Source organism: Capsicum annuum, chromosome 6 (assembly GCF_002878395.1).
Source record: "Capsicum annuum cultivar UCD-10X-F1 chromosome 6, UCD10Xv1.1, whole genome shotgun sequence".
Taxonomy (NCBI): domain Eukaryota; kingdom Viridiplantae; phylum Streptophyta; class Magnoliopsida; order Solanales; family Solanaceae; genus Capsicum; species Capsicum annuum.
In genome coordinates, this window is record NC_061116.1 from 5,822,018 (window position 1) to 5,843,567 (window position 21,550).

At 38.7% G+C, this 21,550-nt stretch overlaps 1 pseudogene; it reads left to right on the forward strand.

The window, feature by feature from the left end:
- The window catches only part of LOC107874491, a 25,294-nt pseudogene extending 5,209 nt beyond the window's left edge, over positions 1-20,085 (forward strand).
- Positions 20,086-21,550: the final 1,465 nt, after the last annotated feature.

Sequence of the window (21,550 nt, forward strand, 5' to 3'; positions counted from 1 at the left end):
CAAACACAAATGACAGTGGGCCCTCTGTAGTGAAAAATTGGTCGTGCGATTTTAACTTGCCTTTGAATTTGAAAAAATTGTGGTTGTATAACTTTCCTCTGACGTCCAATTCACTATCAACAATAGTGAGACTGCCCAACCTTGAAGTGTTGTTCCTTATGAGAACAATCATGCAGGGGGATGAATGGAACATGGGGGAGGAAGACACCTTTGAGAATCTCAAATTTTCTTGCTACATGGAAAGTAGAAGAGAATACCTTTCCCATACTTGAGAAATTAGGACTGAGGGGATGTCATATGCTTGAGGAGATTCCGCCTAGTTTCAGCGATATTTTTTCGTTGAAAATCATCAAACTTGAAGAGAGCCCTCAACTTGAAGTTTCTGCTAAGAAGATTAAACAATACATTGAAGATTTGGGAGGGGAAGAGCTTCAGGCCTTGGGACCGAATAATATCCCGCATGTTCTTCTCTATTCTTTTGTTTCTACTCTTATTGTTAGTATGAACTGTTTGTGAACTTTCATCTCACTAAGCTTAAGGTAATTAGGAAAATCAACAGGGCCTGTGTGTGTGTAAATTAGTGTAGTCGGATAATGTTTTGTGAAAACAATGTGGGATGACATTGATCAATATTTGTATGACAATATATGTTTCTTTCTTCAGTTTCTTGTATTCTTTCTTGTTCCATCTGATAAAGTTTTATGCACATTTTATACATCAGATCAAGAGAACATTGAAAGCAAGGGAAGGATAAGTTACTTTGGAACAATCATGGAATGAGGAAAATAAAATGAAGAAGTCTAAGAGAAGGAGAAAACAAATAACTCATCGGTACATCTCTATTTGAAACATACATGGGATCGCTGTAACGCCCCGTAGTTTTTCCTAAGCTAAATTTTTGTCCTTAAAGTATCAAGCATTGACTTCTAGAATTATTTATACTTATTTCCCTATGGTATTCTTTAGATTTCAACTTTTCATTACGTGGATGATCGAATAAGTTTTCCGTCGACATAAGATTCGTCCAAAACGGACACTCGACGAAGGAGTTATGGTTAATTTAAGTCCTAGTCGTAAAACACCATCATTCCTGTCCTTGGTGCATCGTGGAGAGGGTGTAAATGACGATGGTCAATTTCTAGTGAGACTCCGTGATGGTGGTGCATCATGGAGTGGACCAAATTCCCATTCGTCAATTTATAGTGAGCCACCGCTATAGTGGCACGTCGTGGTGGCCCATAAGATTGGGTTCCCAGTTTAAATTTTTCCTATTTCGTTCAGAAGTTAACAAGGGTAGTTTGAACTTTTTCCCAGTCTCTTAAAATGTCCAAACAGAAGATTAAGACCTCTATAAGCATAATATACAACATTCTCAAGATTTCACTCAAAACAAAAACCCTAGTTCATATACTTCTCCTCCAAGAAACTCAAGATTCAATCGTGGGTTTTCGAAATTGATCGGAGATTTGGAATCCCCAAACCGTAGGCTTCAAGGATCAACCATTATTCTTCATAATAGAGGTACGCGGGATTTTTTCTAAAATCTCATGGGTATAGAAATCATGATTTTTAAGAAAAGGGGTTTTTGAATTTATGAATACATTCATGTTTTAGAAGCTTCGATAATATTGTTTTTGTCTTTAGGCCTTTCCCCAAATTGATTTGAATTGAATATATGTACGTATACATTGAAAATCGTGAATTGTGAATCGAGAGCATGAAATATAAAATCTCCCTCTCCCATTACTTTATTATTTGATTTACAAGTTATGAATCCTTACATTTCATGGTTTGCAGAATGATTCAAGATACTATTTGTCTTATGTGAAATTCATGATGATTAAGAATGGGAGAGAGGAATGCTTTAATGATTTTAAATGTTGAGATGGATAAACAAAGAAACTTCAAGAATGTTTTTGAGAAGTTGGCCACTACTTATTGAAATTGTTGAATGAATGGAAATCCTTTGCATGATTTTGACTTATGATTTGAGATATGACCCTTCTTACACTATATGCACGATCAAGTGGCCTGAACATTGTTTTAGAATAAAATAATCATATATGACTTAGAATAACGACTTACAAGTTTTGGTATGATGATACCAACTCAGAAAATGCCATAATAGACACAGACTAATACAGAAATCAGGCTTTTATGTTTTAGAATTTTAGAATGATGTATGTTCAGAAACGGCTAAAATAGGGCATAAAGAGATGTTGGGTGGTTTCCTGAAGAGGAAAGTAGTTTAGATAACTCATTGCCCAAAACCGTGATTTGCCGATCCGGGTATATTATATTACGCTGGCCTAGGGTCTTGTGGTGTATTAGAACCAGAGACTCCAACCCTTGCGGCATACTTGGGTTGGGGGATTCCCCGCCGAGTCAATGGTGAATTCCATATAGCCCATGGAATATCAGAGTTGTAGGGGAGTGCCACCTAACTTAGAAGTAATACAAAGAATAGACATTGCATTGACAAGAATGATTTATGATTTTTATAAAAATGCCCATGTGTTTTCAGAACTGTTTATGCGCGATGTTTTAGTAACTTTCTCTCTACTATTTTACTTATATAGAAGTTTTATTTTGGATTAATTTTCATACCAGTACATTGCGTTGACCCCCCTCCCCCTACCTCTTAGGTTCTGAGGCTCAGTCTAGGGGTCCAGATAAGTAGTAGGTTTCATTAGACAGAGTTGCAGTGTCTAGTTGATGAGCCTTCTATATTCTGGAAGGCCTGTTTATTTTCAGACAATTATTAGTGGTTACGATTTTGGTCTACTGGGGGCCTTGTCCCAGCTTTCTGATAGGTTTCAGATATTAATGTAGTATAGATTTCGTACATTGTTCCAGATGTTGTTTAGTTGGGTTCGGATTTCATTCCTTATTGTTTAACTGAATCTAGAGTATGACCATGTTTCCGTATCAGATTATATTTTTGAATCTCCTTTTATTATGTGAATGTTGAGCATGATTACCAGATAGAGTGGGACGCCCGGGCCTTCATGGTTCGGGATGTCCATCACGGCCAGGCCCTAGTTCGGGTCGTGACAAACTTGGTATCCTAGCATGGTTCATGGTCCCAAGGTGTCTGCGAAATCGCGTCGGTTAGAGTTTTGTTTATGGGTGTGTAGCGAGCCATACTTATAAGAAAGGGGCTACTATACGTTTAGGAATATTTCCCCTCTTTGTGATCTAGTTCATGCTTTGGAGTCTAATCTGCCTCTAATCAATGCTCTCTTGCTTTTCAGAAAAATCGATCATACCTCTTCGTCGCACTATCTATCAGAATGCACAGATAGATGAGGTCCGTCCCACTCACAGGCTGTAGACCCGTAATAGAGCTCTCGCCCCAGAACCTATTCCTACTCCGGGAGTATCTCCAGTCCCGACCAGTCCATCTCGATCTCTACGGACCAATGTTAACAGTCCCCCGACTTCTCAGAGAGATATTTCTAATGCAGAATTGAGACACTCAATTCATATATTGACACAGTTGGTGGTCAATCAGGCTCAACAATCGAAAGATGTTGGGTCTGCATTTGTTATATCTGAGGCTACTAGGGTGGGTCAGTTCATGAGAATGAACCCGCCCAAGTTTACTGGCACTAAGGTAGAAGAAGATCAACAGGAGTTTGTGGATGAGATAGAGAAGATCTTTAATGTCATGACTCGAACTAGGGCTTGGCCGTGATGGACATCCCGAACCCTGAGGGCCCAGAACGTCCCTCTCTATCTGTTTAGCATGCACACATTTATATAAATAAAGAAGATGCGGAAACATAATCTGCTACTGAAACATGGTCAATTCTGAATTCAGCATAAGTGTGAAAATTGAAAATCAACTACATTTAATAACATCTGACTCAGTCTGCGAAATCTCTACTACAGGAAAATCTGACAACTATTTGAAAACTGGGACAAGGCCCCCAATAGACCAAAACAATAATAAGGGACATAATCTGAAATACGGGCCTTCTGGAATAGAGAAGGCTCACCAACTAATCACTGCAACTCTGTCTGACGAATCTACTAACTTTCTGGATCCCTAGACTGAGCCTCAAAACCTGGAGGGAGGGAGGGGGGGTCAATACAGATGTACTGGTACGCAAAGAAATCCAACATAAAGCTTATATGTAAATAAAATAGTTTGGGAAACAACTTTGTCAAAACATTATACATTAAGTGGCTTTTGAAACACATTGGCGCATTTCTGAAAAACATGTAACCTGCCTGTCAATGCAAGTTCTGATCTGTATATTACTTCTGAGTTAGGTGGCACTCCTTTACAATCTGATATTCCACGGGTGGTATGGAATCCGTCATTGACTCAGCGGGGAATCCCCCAACCCATGTGTGCTGCAAGGGTTGGAGTTCCTGAATCTGATACGCCACAGGGCTCTAGGCCAGTGTAATAAATAAACCCAGATTGGAAAATCACAGTTTTGGGCGATGAGTTGTTTAATACTCACGCCTTCTTTGGGGAACCACCTAAACTCTCTTTATGCCCAATTTTATCCTGTTCTAAATCATGCATGTTTCTAGTTTCAACATCTAAAAAGTCTAATTTCAAACATATATTAAATCTGTTTTGAATTATCATGGCAAAATCTGAATTGGTGTCATCACACCAAGACTTGCAAGTCCTATTTCTAAGCCATAATGAATCATGCATAATTCTTTCATTAAAATACAGTTCAGACCACCCAAACATGCAAACAATATAAAAGATTTCATGTTCCGAGAACACAAGTCAAAACTATGCTGAGATTGTTCAAACATATGGTGGTCATGTGCTTTTGGCAAAATCATGCACTCTTTCATTATATGAATATTTTCAACATTTATCAATATACACAACTCTTTCTTTCAAATTCAAAATCATAAATCAATTTGCAGCATTAATCAAGATATTTCATATCATGATTTTCAAGATACATTCAAAATAATCCATATCGTAAGAAAATTAAAAAAATCATACCAAGAGAGGGTTTAAGGTGCGTCATGCTCTCAATTCATTCATAAATCATAAAACATATGTATACGTATATATAATTTCAAATCAATTTGGGGAAGGTCAAAAGACCAAAACAATACCTTCAAGATTTCTAAAATATGAATGTATTCATAAATCTGAAAACTTTCTTAAAATCATGATTTCTATGCCCATGAGATTTTTAGAAAAACCCCGCATACCTCAAAATAGGAAAACAATGGTTGTCTCTTGAATCCTATGATCCGAGGATTTCGAATCTTCAATCTATTTTGAAAACCCACGGTTGAATCTTAAGTTTCTTAAAGTTCTTGTTTGAAGCTCTAGAGAGAATTCTTGATGATTTTGATGAAAGTAGGGTTAAGTTGCTCAAACATACCCTAAATCCTTTGTTTGGATGGTTTTAAAGGTTAGGGAAAATTCAAAATTATCCTTAATGACTCCTAAACGGAACTGGAAATTTGAACTTAAAAACCTGATTTCGGGTGCCACCACGATGCGCCACAATCGCGGTGATCCATTGGAATTAGACGAGTGGGAAATTGAGTGCCTCCGCGATGCTCCACCATCGAGGAGCCCCACTGGAATTTGATGATTGTCAATTTGACCCTCTCCGCGATGCGCTAGACACCAAAATGACGATGTTTATGACTGGAACTTTAAATTATTCATAACTTTTTCACCGAGGGTCCGTTTTGGATTTATCTTATATCGTTGGAAAGCTAATTTAGTCATCTACATAATGAAAGGTTGAAATTTAGGAAATTCCACATGAAAATTAATTTAGATCATTCTAAAAGCTAATGCTTTGACTTTTCATGGACGGAATTTAGCGAAGAAGACGTCGGGGTGCTACAATATCCCCCTATTGGAATTATTCGTCCTCGAATGATCATGCGGAAAATAGACAAGCACGATTCCAAGCATACTAAAGCATAGAAAGATTAAGGTAAGGGTTGTACCTTTAACTCCGTCATCTACTGGGTCAAAAAGGCTTGGGTATCTTGCTCTCATGTCATCCTCTAATTCCCAAGTGGCTTCTTCAACTTTCTGATTTCTCCACAACACCTTAATTGAAACTATTTCTTTACTTCTCAACTTCTGGACCTGACGATCTAGGATTGCAATGGTTTCCTCTTCATATGATAAGGAGGCTTTCACCTTGATCTCTTCGACAGGAAACACCAAAGAATGGTCTCCAATGCATTTCTTCAACGTGGATATGTGAAATACCAGATGGGCAGAACCCAAACTGGAAGGCAATTCTAACTCATACACAACACCACCTATTCTCCTTAAAATCTGATATGGTCCTATATAGCGAGGACTTAATTTACCTTTCTTCCTGAATCGCATGACTCCCTTCATAGGAGAAGGTTTTAGAAATACCCAATCACCGACCTCAAACTTTAAATCTCTTCTCCTAACATCGGCATAAGATTTTTGATGACTCTGAGCCATCTTAAGTCGTTCTCTGATGACTTTCATATCCTGCATTGCCTGATGAACAAGATAGGGCCCAAACATTTGCATCTCACCTACTTCATACCATCCTATAGGAGACCTACATCTTCTCCCATACAGTGCCTCAAATGGTGCCATCTTAATACTAGAATGGAAACTGTTATTATACGCAAACTCTATCAATGGCAAGTGCTCTACCCAACTATTTTTAAAATCAATCACACAGGCCCTAAACATGTCCTCAAGGGTCTGAATGGTGCATTCGGCCTGCCCATTGGTCTGAGGGTAAAAAGCAGTGCTTAGGTTCACTTGGGTACCTAGTCCTTTCTGGAAAGATCTCCAAAACTTAGAAGATAACTATGTACCTCGATTGGATATGATGGACACAGGCGCACCGTGCAAATGAACTATTTCTGAAATGAACAGCTTGGCATAATACTCTCCTGAATAGTTAGTCATGACAGGCAAAAAATGGGCTGACTTGGTCAGTCTATCTACAATCACCCAAATAGAATCATACTGGTTTCAGGACTTTGGGAGCCCTGTAATGAAGTCCATATTAATTATCTCCCACTTCCACAAGGGCAAAGCTATCTCTTGGGAAGAACCACCTGGCCTCATGTGTTCTACTTTAACTTGTTGACAATTCAAACACTTGGAAACAAAGTTAGACACATCACGCTTCATATTATTCCACCAATACAAAGATTTCAGATCCTGGTACATCTTAGTAGAGACTTGGTGAACAATATACCTTAAAGTGTGAGCTCCGTCAAGGATTCTATTCTGCAAATCATCCACATCTGGTACACATAATCTACCCTGGTATCTCAAAATACCATCACCACTGATCTCAAATAACATCACCTTCTGCTGACCCACATCATTCTTAATTTGCATCAAGATGGGATCTTCAACCTTCTTCTTTTTAACTTTCGTACAAAGGGAAAATGTAGTTATCGCATGAACATCTATTCCCCCATCTTCGGAATCCAAGAGTCGCACTCCTAGATTTATAATTCAGTGAATATCTTTCACCATCTCTCTCTTCCCTTACCCAACATAAGAAAGACTACCTATTAACAATCAGCTTAGGGCATCAGCTACCATATTTGCCTTACCAGATGATAGTGAAGGCTCATGTAATAGTTTCTCAAAAGCTCCATCCAATGCCTTTGCCTGAGATTTAGTTCTTTCTGCGAGAAAACATAATGCAAACTCTTATGGTTAGTGAAAATATCAGCATGCACCCTATAAAGATAATGCCTCCAAATTCTAAGCACAAACACCACAACTGCTAATTCCAAATCATGAATGGGGTAGTTCCGCTCATGCTTAACTGCCTAGATGCATAAGCCACCACCTTTCCATACTGCATAAGTACAAACCAAGTCCCATACGGGACACATCACAATACACAAAAAAACCCTCTATACCTTTTGGAAGAGTCAAAACAGGAGTGGTAGTCAACTTGTCTTTCAACTTCTCAAAACTATTCTCACAAGAGTCGGACCATAAAAACTTCACCTTTTTCTGAGTCAACTTACTAAGTGGAGCAGCTATAGAAGAGAAACTCTCTGCAAACCTCCAGTAATACCCTGCCAAACCCAAGAAACTTTGAATGTCGGTTGGATTCGTGGGTCTGGGATATTTCTTTATTGCCTCAATCTTTTAGGGATCAACTTAATCCCTTCACTAGACACAATGTTCCCCAAGAAAGAAATAAAATTCAGCCAGAATTCACATTTGGAGAATTTTCCATACAACTTATGATCTTTGAGGGTCTGAACAACAGTGCGGAGGTGATTGGCATGGTCCTCCTCACTTTTAGAGTAAACCAAGATGTCATCAATAAAAACTATGACAAACAGGTCTAGGAACTGACGGAAGACCCTATTCATTAGGTCCATGAAAGTTGAAGGGGCATTGGTGAACTCTAAGAACATGACTAAGAATTCATAATGACCATATCTGGTTTGAAAGTCTATTTTAGGAATGTCTGACTCCCTAACTTTCAACTGATGCTATCCCGAATGAAGATCTATTTTTGAAAAACACTTAGCACCCTGAAGCTATTTTAAAAGGTCATCTATTCTAGGAAGAGGATATTTATTTTTTACTGTGACCTTATTCAACTGGCGGTAGTCTATGCACATACGCAGGGAACCATTTTTCTTTCTCACGAAGAGTACAGGTGCACCCCAAGGAGAAATAATAGGTCTGATAAAATGCTAGCTATTCTTTCAACTCTTTTAACTCTATAAGAGCCATTCTTTATGGCAGAATAGAAATAGGACAGGTATTTGACAACACATCAATGCCAAAATATATCTCCCTATCAGGTGGAATTCCTGGGAGATCATCTAGAAAACTTTTGGGAATTCATTTACTACTGGGACAGACTGAAGGGGGAGACTTTCGACGTTAGAATCTTTAACCCGAATAAGATGGTAGAAGAAACCCTTGGAAATAAGTTTACGGGCTCTGAGATAAGATATGAAGTGCCCTCTAGGTGCTAAGGAAAGCCCCTCCCACTTTATTGCTGGCACATTCGAAAAAAAAAAGGTAACCTTTTGAGTCCTACATTCTAGTGTGGCATAACACCGATGGAGCTAGTCCATCCCTAGGATAGCATCAAAGGCAACCATATCAAGTTCTATGAGGTCTTCTATAGTATCCCTACTAAGAATAGACACAACACAATTTTTGTACACCCTTCTAGCCACAATCAAATCTTCCACCGAAGTGGAAATAGAGAAAGGTTCAGCAATCATATCGGGTTCAAACCCAAAACCAACAGCCACATACGGGGTCACATAAGATAAGGTAGACCCGAGATCAAGCAATACATATACCTTACGAGAAAAGATTTATAACCTACCAGTGACTACGTCTGGTGAGGCTTCCGCCTCTTGGAGATTAGTCAGAGCATACAGCCGGTTGCAACCGCTCCCGACAGCTGAATTGGTGCCCTTTTAAGGTAGTGGTGGTGTAGAAGAGTTTTCCTGAGACTTAGCTCCACCAACATTTCTTCTATCAGAGGGACATTCTCTCTGGAAGTGGCCCGTTTGACCGTATGAATAACACACTGACGAGCCCAACTGACACTTTCCCGGATGATGCCTACCACAAGTCTCACATCATAGATAAGAATGGTATTGCTAAGCCACATTATCTTACGACTGAGTATCCTGAGCTCTGGGTCCCTGGCTGGCCTAAAAACTTTGAGACCGTCTATCAACTGGAGGTCTGGACGCTGGGGCACTAGCTGTAGACTATGCCTTGCTCCAAAACTTCTTCTTTTGCCATTTGTTACCCCAATTACCACCGTGCTGCTGACTGGGGTTCTGATCTACTTATTTGGCTCTCTTCGCCTGCGTGTCCTTTTCTCTGGACTCAGCTATGTTCTTCTTCTTCTTCTCAACCTGCTGCATATGGACTGTCAGCCTAGTAAATTCTAATTCCCTATTTAGCATCGCCCCTTGACATTCAAGCACCAGATCATCTGAAAGGCTAAAAGCAAACTTCCTCATTTGGGCCCTCATACTGCTCATCATCTCAGGAGCATAACGGGCTAACTGATTAAACTTTAAAGTATACTCCTGAACACTCATATTACCCTGCTTAAGGTTTATAAACTCCTCCACTTTGGCTTCCCTCAATTCTAGAGAAAAGAACCAGTCAAGAAAAGATTCCATAAACTCGTCCCACACTGTGGGCTCAGCACTATCACCCTTCACCTTTTCCAACTCATTATACCATTGATTCGCTACATAATTTAGCTGGTATACCGCTAGCTCAACACCTTTCACCTGATCCACATGCATCACTCTAGAAATCTTCTCCATTTTGTCTATGAACTCTTGCGGATCCTCTTCTACCTTAGTGCCAGTAAACTTAGGTGGGTCAGACCCACCCTAGTAGCTTCAGATATAACAGGTGCAGACCCAACATCTTCTGATCGTTGGGCCTGATTATCCACCAACTGTATCAGTATATGAATAGATTTTCTAAATTCTGCATTCAAAATATCCCTCTTAGTAGTCGGGGGATGGGTAACATTAGTCCAAGGAGCCCTAGGTAGACTGGTTGGGACTGGAGGGACTCCCGGAGTAGGGACAGTTTTTAGATTATGAGCTCTATTATGTATCCTCATTCCATGAGTAGGACAGTCTTCATCCTCTTAAGCATTAACGTTGGTGCAACGGGGAGGCATAACTGGTTTTTCTAAAAATCAAGATATCATTGATTTGCGGATAGATTAGAATCTGAAGCACGAACTAAATGACAAAGAAGAGAAACATTCCTAAACACCTAGTAGCCTCTTGCTTATACGTATGGCATGCTACACACTCATAAACAAGACTCTACCCGATGTGATTTCATAGATACGCTGGGACCATGAACCGTGCTTTAATACCAAGTGTTTCACGACCCGAATAAAGGCCTGGCCATGATGGACATCCCAAACCCTGAGGCCCCCAAATGTCCCTTTCTGTCTGGTAAGCATGCACATATTCATATAAATAAAAAAGATGCGAAAACATAATCTGCTACGAAAACATAGTCAATTCTGAATTCAGCATAAGTATGAAAATTGAAAATCAACTACATCTAATAATATCTGACTCAGTCTGCAAAATCTCTACTACAGGAAAATCTAACAACTGTCAGAAAATTAGGAAAAGGCCCCCAATAGACCAAAATGATAATAAGGGACATAATCTGAAAGACGGGCCTTCTGGAATAGTGAAGGCTCATCTACTAATCACTGTAACTCTGTCTGACGAATCTACTGCCTTTTTGGACCCCTAGACTGAGCCTCAAAACTTGGAGAGAGGAGGGGGGGTTAATACAGATGTACTGGTACACAAATAAATCCAAAATAAAGCTTATATATAAATAAAATAGTTTGGGAAATAACTTTGTCAAAACATTATACATCAAGTAGCTTTCGAAACACATTGGCGCATTTCTGAAAAACATGTAACCTGCCTGTCAATGCAAGTTCTGATATGTATATTACTTCTAAGTTAGATGGCACTCCCCTACAATTCTGATATTCCACGAGCGGTATGGAATCTGGCATTTACTCGGTGGGGAAGCCCCCAACCCAAGTGTGCCACAAGGAGTTCCTGAATCTGATAAGCCACAGGGCTCTAGGTCAGCGTAATAAATAAACCTGGATTGGCAAATCATGGTTTTAGGCGATGAGTTGTTTAATACTCATGCCTTCTTTGGGAAACCACCTAAACTCTCTTTATGCCCAATTTTATCCTGTTCTAAATCATGCATGTTTCTAGTTTCATCATCTGAAATGTCTGATTTCAAATATGCATTAAATTTATTCTGAATTATCATGGCATAATCTAAATTGGTGTCATCACACCAAGACTTGCAAGTCCTATTTCTGAGTCATAATGCATCATGCATAATTCTTTCATTAAAATACAGTTCAGACCACCCAAACATGCAAACAATATAAAAGATTTCATGTTTCGAGAACACAAGTCAAAACTATGTTGAGATTGTTCAAACATATGGTGGTCATGTGCTTTTGGCAAAATCGTGCACTCTTTCATTATATGAATATTTTTAACATTTATCAATATGCACAACCCTCTCTTTCGAATTAAAAACCATAAATCAATTTGTAGCATTAATCAAGATATTTCATATCATGCTTTTCAAGATACATTCAAAACAATCCTTCTCATAAGAAAATTGGGAAAATCATACCAAGAGAGGGATTCATGTGCACCATGCTCTCAATTCATTCATAAATCATAAAACATATGCATACGTATATATAATTTCAAATCAATTTGGGGAAGGTTAAAAGACCAAAATAATACCGTCAAGATTTCTAAAATATGAATGTATTCATAAATCTGAAAACCCCTTTCTTAAAATCATGATTTCTATGCCCATGAGATTTTTAGAAAAATCCCGCATACCTTAAAATAGGAAAAAATGGGTGTTTATTGAAGCCTATGATCCGGGGATTTCGAATCTTCAATCGATTTTGAAAACCCATGGTTGAATCTTGAGTTTCTTGAAGTTCTTGTTTGAAGCTCTAGAGAGGATTCTTGATGGTTTTGATGAAAGTACGGTTAAGTTGCTCAAACATACCCTAAATCCTTTATTTGGATGGCTTTAAAGGCTAGGAAAAAGTCAAAATTACCCTTAATGACTCCTAAACGGAACAGGAAATTTAAACTTAAAAACCTGATTTTGGGTGCCACCGCGATGCACCAGAATCGCGGTGGTCTACTGGAATTTGATGAGTGGGAAATTGAGTGCCTCTGCAATGCGCCACTATCGTGGAGCTCCACTAGAATTTGACGATTGTTATTTTGACCCTCTCCGCGATGCGTTAGACACCAAAATGATGATGTTTATGACTGAAACTTTTATTAGTCATAACTTCTTCACCGAGGGTCCATTTTGGATGAATCTTATGTTGTTGGAAAGATAATTTAGTTATCTACATAATGAAAGGTTGAAATCTAGGAAATTCGACATGAAAATTAATTTAGATCATTCTAAAAGCTAATGCTTAGACTTTTCATGGATGGAATTTAGCTAAGAAGACGTCGGGGTTTTACATTTAAGGTGATACATGTGGAGGATATAGAAGGGGTGGAGTTGGAAAATTATCAACTCAAGGATGTTACTGAGCCCACAGTTTGGGGATGCGAAGGGAAAGAGTGCTGAGCCCACAGCTTGGGGTAAATTTGTGGAAGCCTTCCTTGATCGGTTCTTTTCTCTAGAGTTGAGGGAGGCCAAAACTGAGGAGTTTATGAAATATGAGTGTCCAGGAGTACACTTTGAATTTTAACCAATTATCCCGATATTCACCAGAGATGACCAGCAATATTAGAGCCCGGATGAGGAAGTTTACATCCAGCCTTTCAGATGATCTAGTGCTTGAATGTCAAGGGGCGATGCTAAATAGGGATATTAACTTTGCTAGGCTGTCAGTCTATATACAATAGGTAGAAGAAAAGAAAAAGAAAATCACTGAGTCTAGAGAGAAGGACAGGCAGACAAAGAGAGCTAGAACAACAGATTAGCATCACAGTAAGCCAAAAAGTGGTAAGTGGGGTAATTAATGGCAGAAGAAGAAGAATTTGGGTAATGCACAGTCCGCAGGCAACGCCTCAGTGCCCAGACCCCCAGTTGACAGAAGATCTTAGAGTTTCCAAAATAATCAGGAATCCAGAACTCAGGATACTCAGTCATAGGGTAGTGTGGCTCCGCAATATCATACTTTTCTATGGTGTGAGACTTATGGTAGGAAACATCTAGGAAGGTGTCAGTGGGGTGCATTAGTATGTTATTCATGTGTTCATCTGCGTCACTTACAGAGGGATTGTCCATCTGCTATAAGGAATGTTGGTGGTGCAAAATCTCCGGCAAATTCTTCCGCACCACCACCGCCTTAAAAGGGCGCCACTTCAGCTACCGAAAGCTGTCGCAACCGACTGTACGCTTTGACTAACCACCAGGAGGCATAGTTCTCACCAGATATTATCACCTATACATTACAAATCTTTTCCTGTAATGTTTATGTGTTACTTGATCTCGGGTCTACCTTGTATTATGTGACCCCATATGTGGTTGTTGGTTTTAGGTTAGAGTCCAAAGTCATTACTGACTCTTTCTCTGTTTCCACTCTTGTGGGTGATTTTGTTGTGGCTAAGAGGATATATAAAAATTATGTTGTGTCTATTCTTAGCCAGGATACTGTGGCAGATCTCATAGAGCTTGATATGGTTGATTTTTATACTATCCTAGGGATGGACTGGCTCTATTCGTGTTATGCCACTCTAGACTGTAGAACCTAAAAGGTTACTTTTTCTTTTCCAAATGAGCCAGCAATAAAATAGGAAGGGTACTCTTTAGCACCTAGAGGGCACTTCATATCTTATCTCAGGGCCCGTAAACTCATTTCTAAAGGTTGGTTGTATCATTTTATTCGGGTTAAAGATTCTAACACCAAAAATCTTCCTCTTCGATCTGTCCCTGTGGTAAATGAATTCTCAGAAATCTTTCCAGATGATTTCCCAGGAATACCACCTAATAGGGAGATAGATTTTGGCATGGATGTGTTGCCAGACACTCGTCCCATCTCTATTCTGCCATATAGAATAGCTCTAGTAGAGATGAAAGAGTTGAAAGACTTCCTAGATAAAGGTTTCATCCGTTCTAGTGTTTCTCCCTGGTGTACACCTATACTTTTTGTGTGAAAGAAAGATGGGTCCCTGCAGCCTTCATGACCTAATGAATAGGGTCTTTTGATAATTTATAGACTTGTTTGTCATAGTTTTCATTGATGATATCTTGATTTATTCCAAAAGTGAGGAGGATTATGCCAATCACCTCTGAATTATCCTCCAGACTCTCAAAGATCATATGTTATATGCAAAGTTCTCCAAGTGTGAATTCTGGTTAAATGCTATTACTTTCTTGGGGCATATTGTGTCTAGTGAAGGGATTAAGGTTGATCCCCAAAAGATTGAGGCAGTGAGGAAATGGCCTAGACCCACGACTCCAATAGATATTCAGAGCTTCTTGGGTTTGGCGGGTTATTATAGAAGTTTTGTAGAGAGTTTTTCTTCCATAGCTACACCACTTACTAAGTTGACTCAGAAAAAGGTAAAGTTTTTGTGGTCTGACTCTTGTGTGAATAGTTTTGAGAAGTTGAAAGACAAGTTGACTACTGCTCCTATTTTGACTCTTCTGAAGGGTACAAAAGGTTTTGTTGTATACTGTGATGCATCCCAAGTGGGACTTAGGTATGTTCTTATGCAGTATGATAAGGTAGTGGCTTATGCATCTAGTCAGTTGAAGGTGCATGAGAGGAACTACCCTACTCATGACTTAGAGTTAACGGTTGTGGTTTTTGCACTTAAGATCTGGCGGCACTATTTGTATGGGATACATGTTGATATATTTACTGACCACAAGAGTTTATAGTATGTTTTCTCATAGAAAGAATTGAATATCAGGTAGAGGCGATGGTTGAAACTTTTAAAAGACTATGACATGAGCCTGCACTATCATCAGGGCAAGGCAAATATGGTAGCTGACGCCCTTAGCAGGTTATCTATGGGCAGTCTTTCTTATATGGGGAAAGAAAAGAGGGAGATGATGAAGGATATTCACCGACTTGCAAATCTAGGAGTGTGACTTTTGGATTCTGAGGATGGAGTAGTGGTTGTTCATGAGATAGCTAAATCTTCCCTTTGTGAAAAGTTAAGAGAAGCAGGTTAAAGATGCCATCTTGATGCAGATCAAGAAAAATGTGGGTCAACAAAAGGTAATGTCATTTGAAATTGGAGGTGATGGTATTTTGAGATACCAGGGTAGGTTGTGTGTGCCAGATGTAGATGGTCTGAGGAATAGAATCCTTGACGAAGCTCACACGTTGAGGTATATTGTTCATCCTGGCTCTACTAAGATGTATCATGATTTGAAAACCATTTATTGGTGGAATTATATGAAGCGTGATATGGCTAACTATGTTGCCAAGTGTTTGAATTGTCAACAAGTTAAAGTGGAACATATGAGGCTAGGCGGTTCTTCTCAAGAGATAGCTTTGCCTTTGTGGAAGTGGGAGATGATTAATATGGACTTCATTAGCTCACTTTCTACCTGGACTAATTATTCGGGAGAGGACTATCCCAAGCTGTTCATTGCAGAAATAGTTCGTTTGCATGGGGCACCTGTGTCCATCATATCTGACCGAGGTACACAGTTTTCTTCATAATTTTGGAGATCGTTTCAAAAGGGTTTAGGTATCCAAGTAAATTTGAGCATGACTTTCCAACCTCAGATAGACGGGCAAGCTAAGCGCACCATCCAGAACCTTGAGGATATGTTGAGGGCCTGCGTGATTGATTTTAAAGGTAGTTGGGTAGAGCACTTGGCATTGATAGAGTTCACATATAATCACAATTTTTATTCTAGTATTAAGATGGCACCATTTGAGGCATTATATGGGAGAAGATGTAGGTCTTTGATAGGATGGTATAAAGTAGGTGAGATATAGATGTTTGGGCCTGATCTTATTCATCAGGAAATGGAGGATGTGAAAGTCACTATAGAACAACTTAAGATAGCTTAGAGTCATCATAAATCCTACGCTGATGTTAGGAGAAGAGATCTTAAGTTTGAGGTTGGAGATTGGGTATTTCTCAAGGTTTCTCCCATGAAGGAAGTCATACGATTCAGGAAGAAAGGTAAGCTGAGTCCTCGCTATATAGGGCTATACCAAATTATGAGAAGGATAGGTGGAGTTGCATATGAGTTAGAATTGCCTGCCAGTTTAGGTTCTGTTCATCCGGTATTTCATATATCTATGTTGAAGAAGTGTATTGGAGACCATTCTTTAGTGTTGCCTGTCGAAGAAATCAAACTGACAGACTCTTTATTATATGAAGAAAAACCTGTAGAAATTTTGGATCACCAAGATAGAAGATTGAGAAGCAAAGGGATAGCCTCAGTTAAAGTGTTGTGGAGAAACCAAAAAATTGAAGAAGCAACTTGGGAATCAGAAGTTGACATGAGAGCTAGATACCCAAACCTTTTTGATCTAGTGGATGAATAAATGGAAGGTACAATCCTCGCCTTATTCTTTCTATGCCTTAGTATGCTTGAAATTATGTTTATCTGTGTCCCGCGTCAACATTCGAGGATGAATGTTCCCAAGGAGGGATATTGAAACGCCCAAAGTTTTTCCTAGCTAAATTTTGTCCCTAAAGTATCAAACAATGGCTTATAGAATGATTTATACTTATTTCCCTATAGTATTCCTTATATTTCAACTTCTCATTACATAGATGATCGAATAAGTTTTCCGTCGACATAAGATTCGTCCAAAACAGACGATCGGTGAAGAAGTTATGGTTAATTTAAGTCCTAGTCATAAAACAGCGTCATTCCTGTCCTTGGCGCATCTCGGAGAGGGTGTAAATAATGATGGTCAATTTTCAGTAAGACTCTACGATGGTGGTGCCTCATGGAGTGGGTAAAATTCCCCTTCATCAATTTACATTGAGCCACCGCGATAGTGGCGCATTGCGGTGGCCCGTAAGATCGGGTTCCCAGTTTAAATTTTTCCTGTTTCGTTCAGAAGTTAACAAGGGTAGTTTGGACTTTTTCCCAGTCTCTTAAAATGTCCAAACAGGAGATTAAGACCTCTACAAGCATAATATATGACATTCTCAAAATTTCCCTCAAAACAAAAACCCTAGTTCATATACTTCTCCTCCAAGAAACTCAAGATTCAACCATGGGTTTTTGAAATTGATCAGAGATTTGGAATCCCCAAACCGTAGGCTTCAAGGATCATCCATTATTCTTCATAATTGAGGTATGCGGGGTTTTTCCTAAAATCTCATGGGCATAGAAATCATGATTTTTAAGAAAAAGGATTTTTGAATTTATGAATACATTCATGTTTTAGAAGCTTCGATAATATTGTTTTGGTCTTTAGGCCTTCCCCCAAATTGATTTGAATTGAATATATGTACGTATGCATTGAAAACCATGAATTTTGAATCGAGATCATGAAATATAAAATCTCCCTCTCCCATTACTTTCTTATTTGATTTACAAGTTATGAATCCTTACATTTCATGGTTTGCAGAATGATTCAAGATACTATTTGTCTTATGTGAAATTCATGATGATTAAGAATGAGAGAGAGGAATGCTTTAATGATTTTAAATGTTGAGATGGATAAACAAAGAAACTTCAAGAATGTTTTTGAGAAGTTGGCCACTACTTATTGAAATTGTTGAATAAATGGAAATCCTTTGCATGATTTTGATTTATGATTTGAGATATGACTCTTCTTACACTATATGCATGATCAAGTGGCCTGAACATTTTTTTAGAATGAAGTTATCATATATGGCTTAGAATCACAACTTGTAAGTCTTGGTACGAAGATACCAACTCAGACAATGCCATAACAGACATAGACTAACACAGAAATCAGACCTTTATGTTTTAGAATTTTAGAATGAAGCATGTTCAGAAAAGGCTTAAATAGGGCATAAAGAGATGTTGGGTGATTTCCTAAAGAGGGCACGAGTTCAGATAACTCATTGCCCAAAATCGTGATTTGCCAATCCGGGTATATTATACTACGCTAGCCTAGAACAGTGTGACGTATCAGAATTAGAGACTCCAACCCTTACGGCATACTTGGATTGGAGGCTTCTCCATTGAGTCAATGGAGGATTCCATATAAACCGTGGAATATCAGCATTGTAGGGGAGTGCCACCTTACTCAGAAGAAATACAAAGAACAGATATTGCATTGACAAGAATGATTTATGATTTTTAGAAAAATGCCCATGTATTTTGAGAACTGTTATATGCATGATGTTTTAACAACTTTCTATCCACTATTTTACTTATATAGAAGTTTTATTTGTGATTACTTTGCGTACCAGTACATTTTATTGACCCTCCTCCCCCTACCTCTCAGGTTCTGAGGCTCAGTTTAGGGGTCTAGATAAGTAGTAGATTTCATTAGATAGAGTTGTAGTGTCTAGTTGGTGAGCCTTCTATATTCTGGAAGGCCTGTTTATTTTTAGACAATTATTAGTGGTTACAATTTTGGTCTACTGGGGCCTTTGTCCCAGCTTTTAGATAGTTGTCGGATTTGCATGTAGTAGAGATTTCACAGACTATTCTAGATGTTGTTTAGTTGAGTTCAGATTTCATTCCTTATTGTTTAACTGAATCCAGAGTATGACCATGTTTCCATATCAGATTATATTTCCCATCTCATTTATTATGTGAATGTTGTGCATGATTGTCTGATAGAGTAGGATGCCCGAGCCTTCATGGTTTGGGATATCCGTCATGGCCAGGCCCTAGTTTGGGTCGTGTCAATCACTAACTCTGATATGATGGGCAAGAAGGAAGTCAAACAAAAAGTTGGCAACCTCTGTACCATATGAAAGTTATCCGTTATCCCCACCTATTTCACTTGAAGACCAAGAAAGTATTGCAAAATACCTAAACCTGACATTTCAAACTCCATCATGCAAGATTTAAATTCAGCAACTAAAGTTTCACATGATCCCATATAAATCATGTCATCCACATAGAGACAAACTACCAAAAAATCACTCCTACCTTGTTTCTTTACATACAACGTAGAAATGTTATGATAAGTAGAAATGTTATGTTTAATTTCTACTTATATGATTGTGAGTGGCAAAATTATGATAAGTAGAAATGTTATGTTTAATGATGATGCTAGCTAGAACTTTGATTCTGGGAATGTTAATTCAAATATTAATTTGTCGCCTACTGATGAAATTTTTGAGAAAGAACTTGCAGCAGTTTTCGTTCCAGAGAACACATCCAGTTCTTCTCCAGCAAGTACCACCCTTTCTACTCCTCTATCAAGAACCTCTTCTCCAGTAAGTGATCATGACTTAACCCCCAAAAGAAGTGGCAGCAGTTCCTCTTCAACAGACTCTTCCAGCGAGACTCCACCAATGAAATTCAAATTGTTGAGGGAGATTTATAAGAATAGTTCTTTTTCTTTGTATGGTGCAGTACCCACTTATTTCAAAGAAGCTACAGAGATTTAAGTATGGATAAATGCATTGATAGAAGAGATGCTAGCAATTGAGAAGAACCAGACATGGGAGTTAGTGAATCTATCGGATGGAAAGGAACCTATTGGACTCAAATGGGTGTTCAAAGTCAAGCGTCATACTGACAGGATCATACAGAGACACCAATCCGGGCTCATAGAAAAGGGATATGCAAAACATCAAGGTATTGCTTACGATGAAACATTTTCACCTGTTGCTCATTTTGAAAGGGTTAGAATAATCTTATCTTTGGCTGCTAAATTGAGCTGGCTCATTTATCAATTTGATGTTAAATCTGCATTCTTAAATGGGGATTTGGAAGAGGAATTTTATGTTTCCCAACCTGAGGGTTTTGTTATTAGTGGCAATGAGAGCAAAGTTTACAAACTCAAGAAGGCACTTTATGGGCTAAAAAAGCATCGAGGGAATGGTACAACAAAATTGACTCGTACTTATAATCTTTGAATTGTGTGCTATATCCAACAAATATATATTTTTTTTTATTTTTAATCAAGCTTTTGCCTAGCCTATGATTTCACCAACGTATAAGCTATACATCCAAAGACACGTAAGAGGCGTACCTTGGGCTTGTTACCTCTCCATGCTTCATATGGTGTTGGATTAAGAATAAACTTGGTGGGTGAAATGTTGAGCACGTAGACAGTAGTAGCAACAACTTCACCCCAGAAACACTTTAGTACACCTCTGGGTTCATGCTTTTGCCCATTTCAACAATCGTCTAGTTCTATCATTCGGCTACACCATTCTGCTCTGGTGTATATGGTACTATGAGCTCTCTATGAATACCATTTTTGTTACAAATTGAACCAGGGCCTTGGCCATGACGGACATCCCGAACCATGAAGGCCCGAGAGACCTTCTAACTCATAATCATACACACCATTCATATACAAATAGGAAGTGCAGAAAATACATACTGAAATGGAATCATGTTCATAAGTCTGAACTTAATTTATAATATGAAAGTAAAGCCCAACAACAACAAGACAATGTTTGAACCAATCTGCGAAATATCTACTACATCTGAAAATAACAACTTTCTAAAATTGATACGATTCAAATGGCCACCTTATCTTTCAATGACATCATTCAAAGTCAGTACGTGGGGCATCAATCTTTGGTCACATTAAGGAAATGGGATCCTACATGGAGGGGCCGATTTGAGTACACCAAAGAGCAATCCCACGTGTGAAAGATTGTTTGGAGAGTTGAAGATTGAGGACTCACGGTTTTTGGCCTTCATTAAGGACATTTTGGTTACTTAGCCTTGTCTAAGTAACACTCCATGACCACCCCTTTTCACTAAGGGTATTGTGGTCATTTTGTTATGTAATAAGTTAGACTATAAATAGGTTCTATTAGTTCATTTGCTAGTTAGTTTATGAAAGATGAAAAATTGAAACACTTGAAATCCTCTCAAGAGAGAGGATTTCAAGTG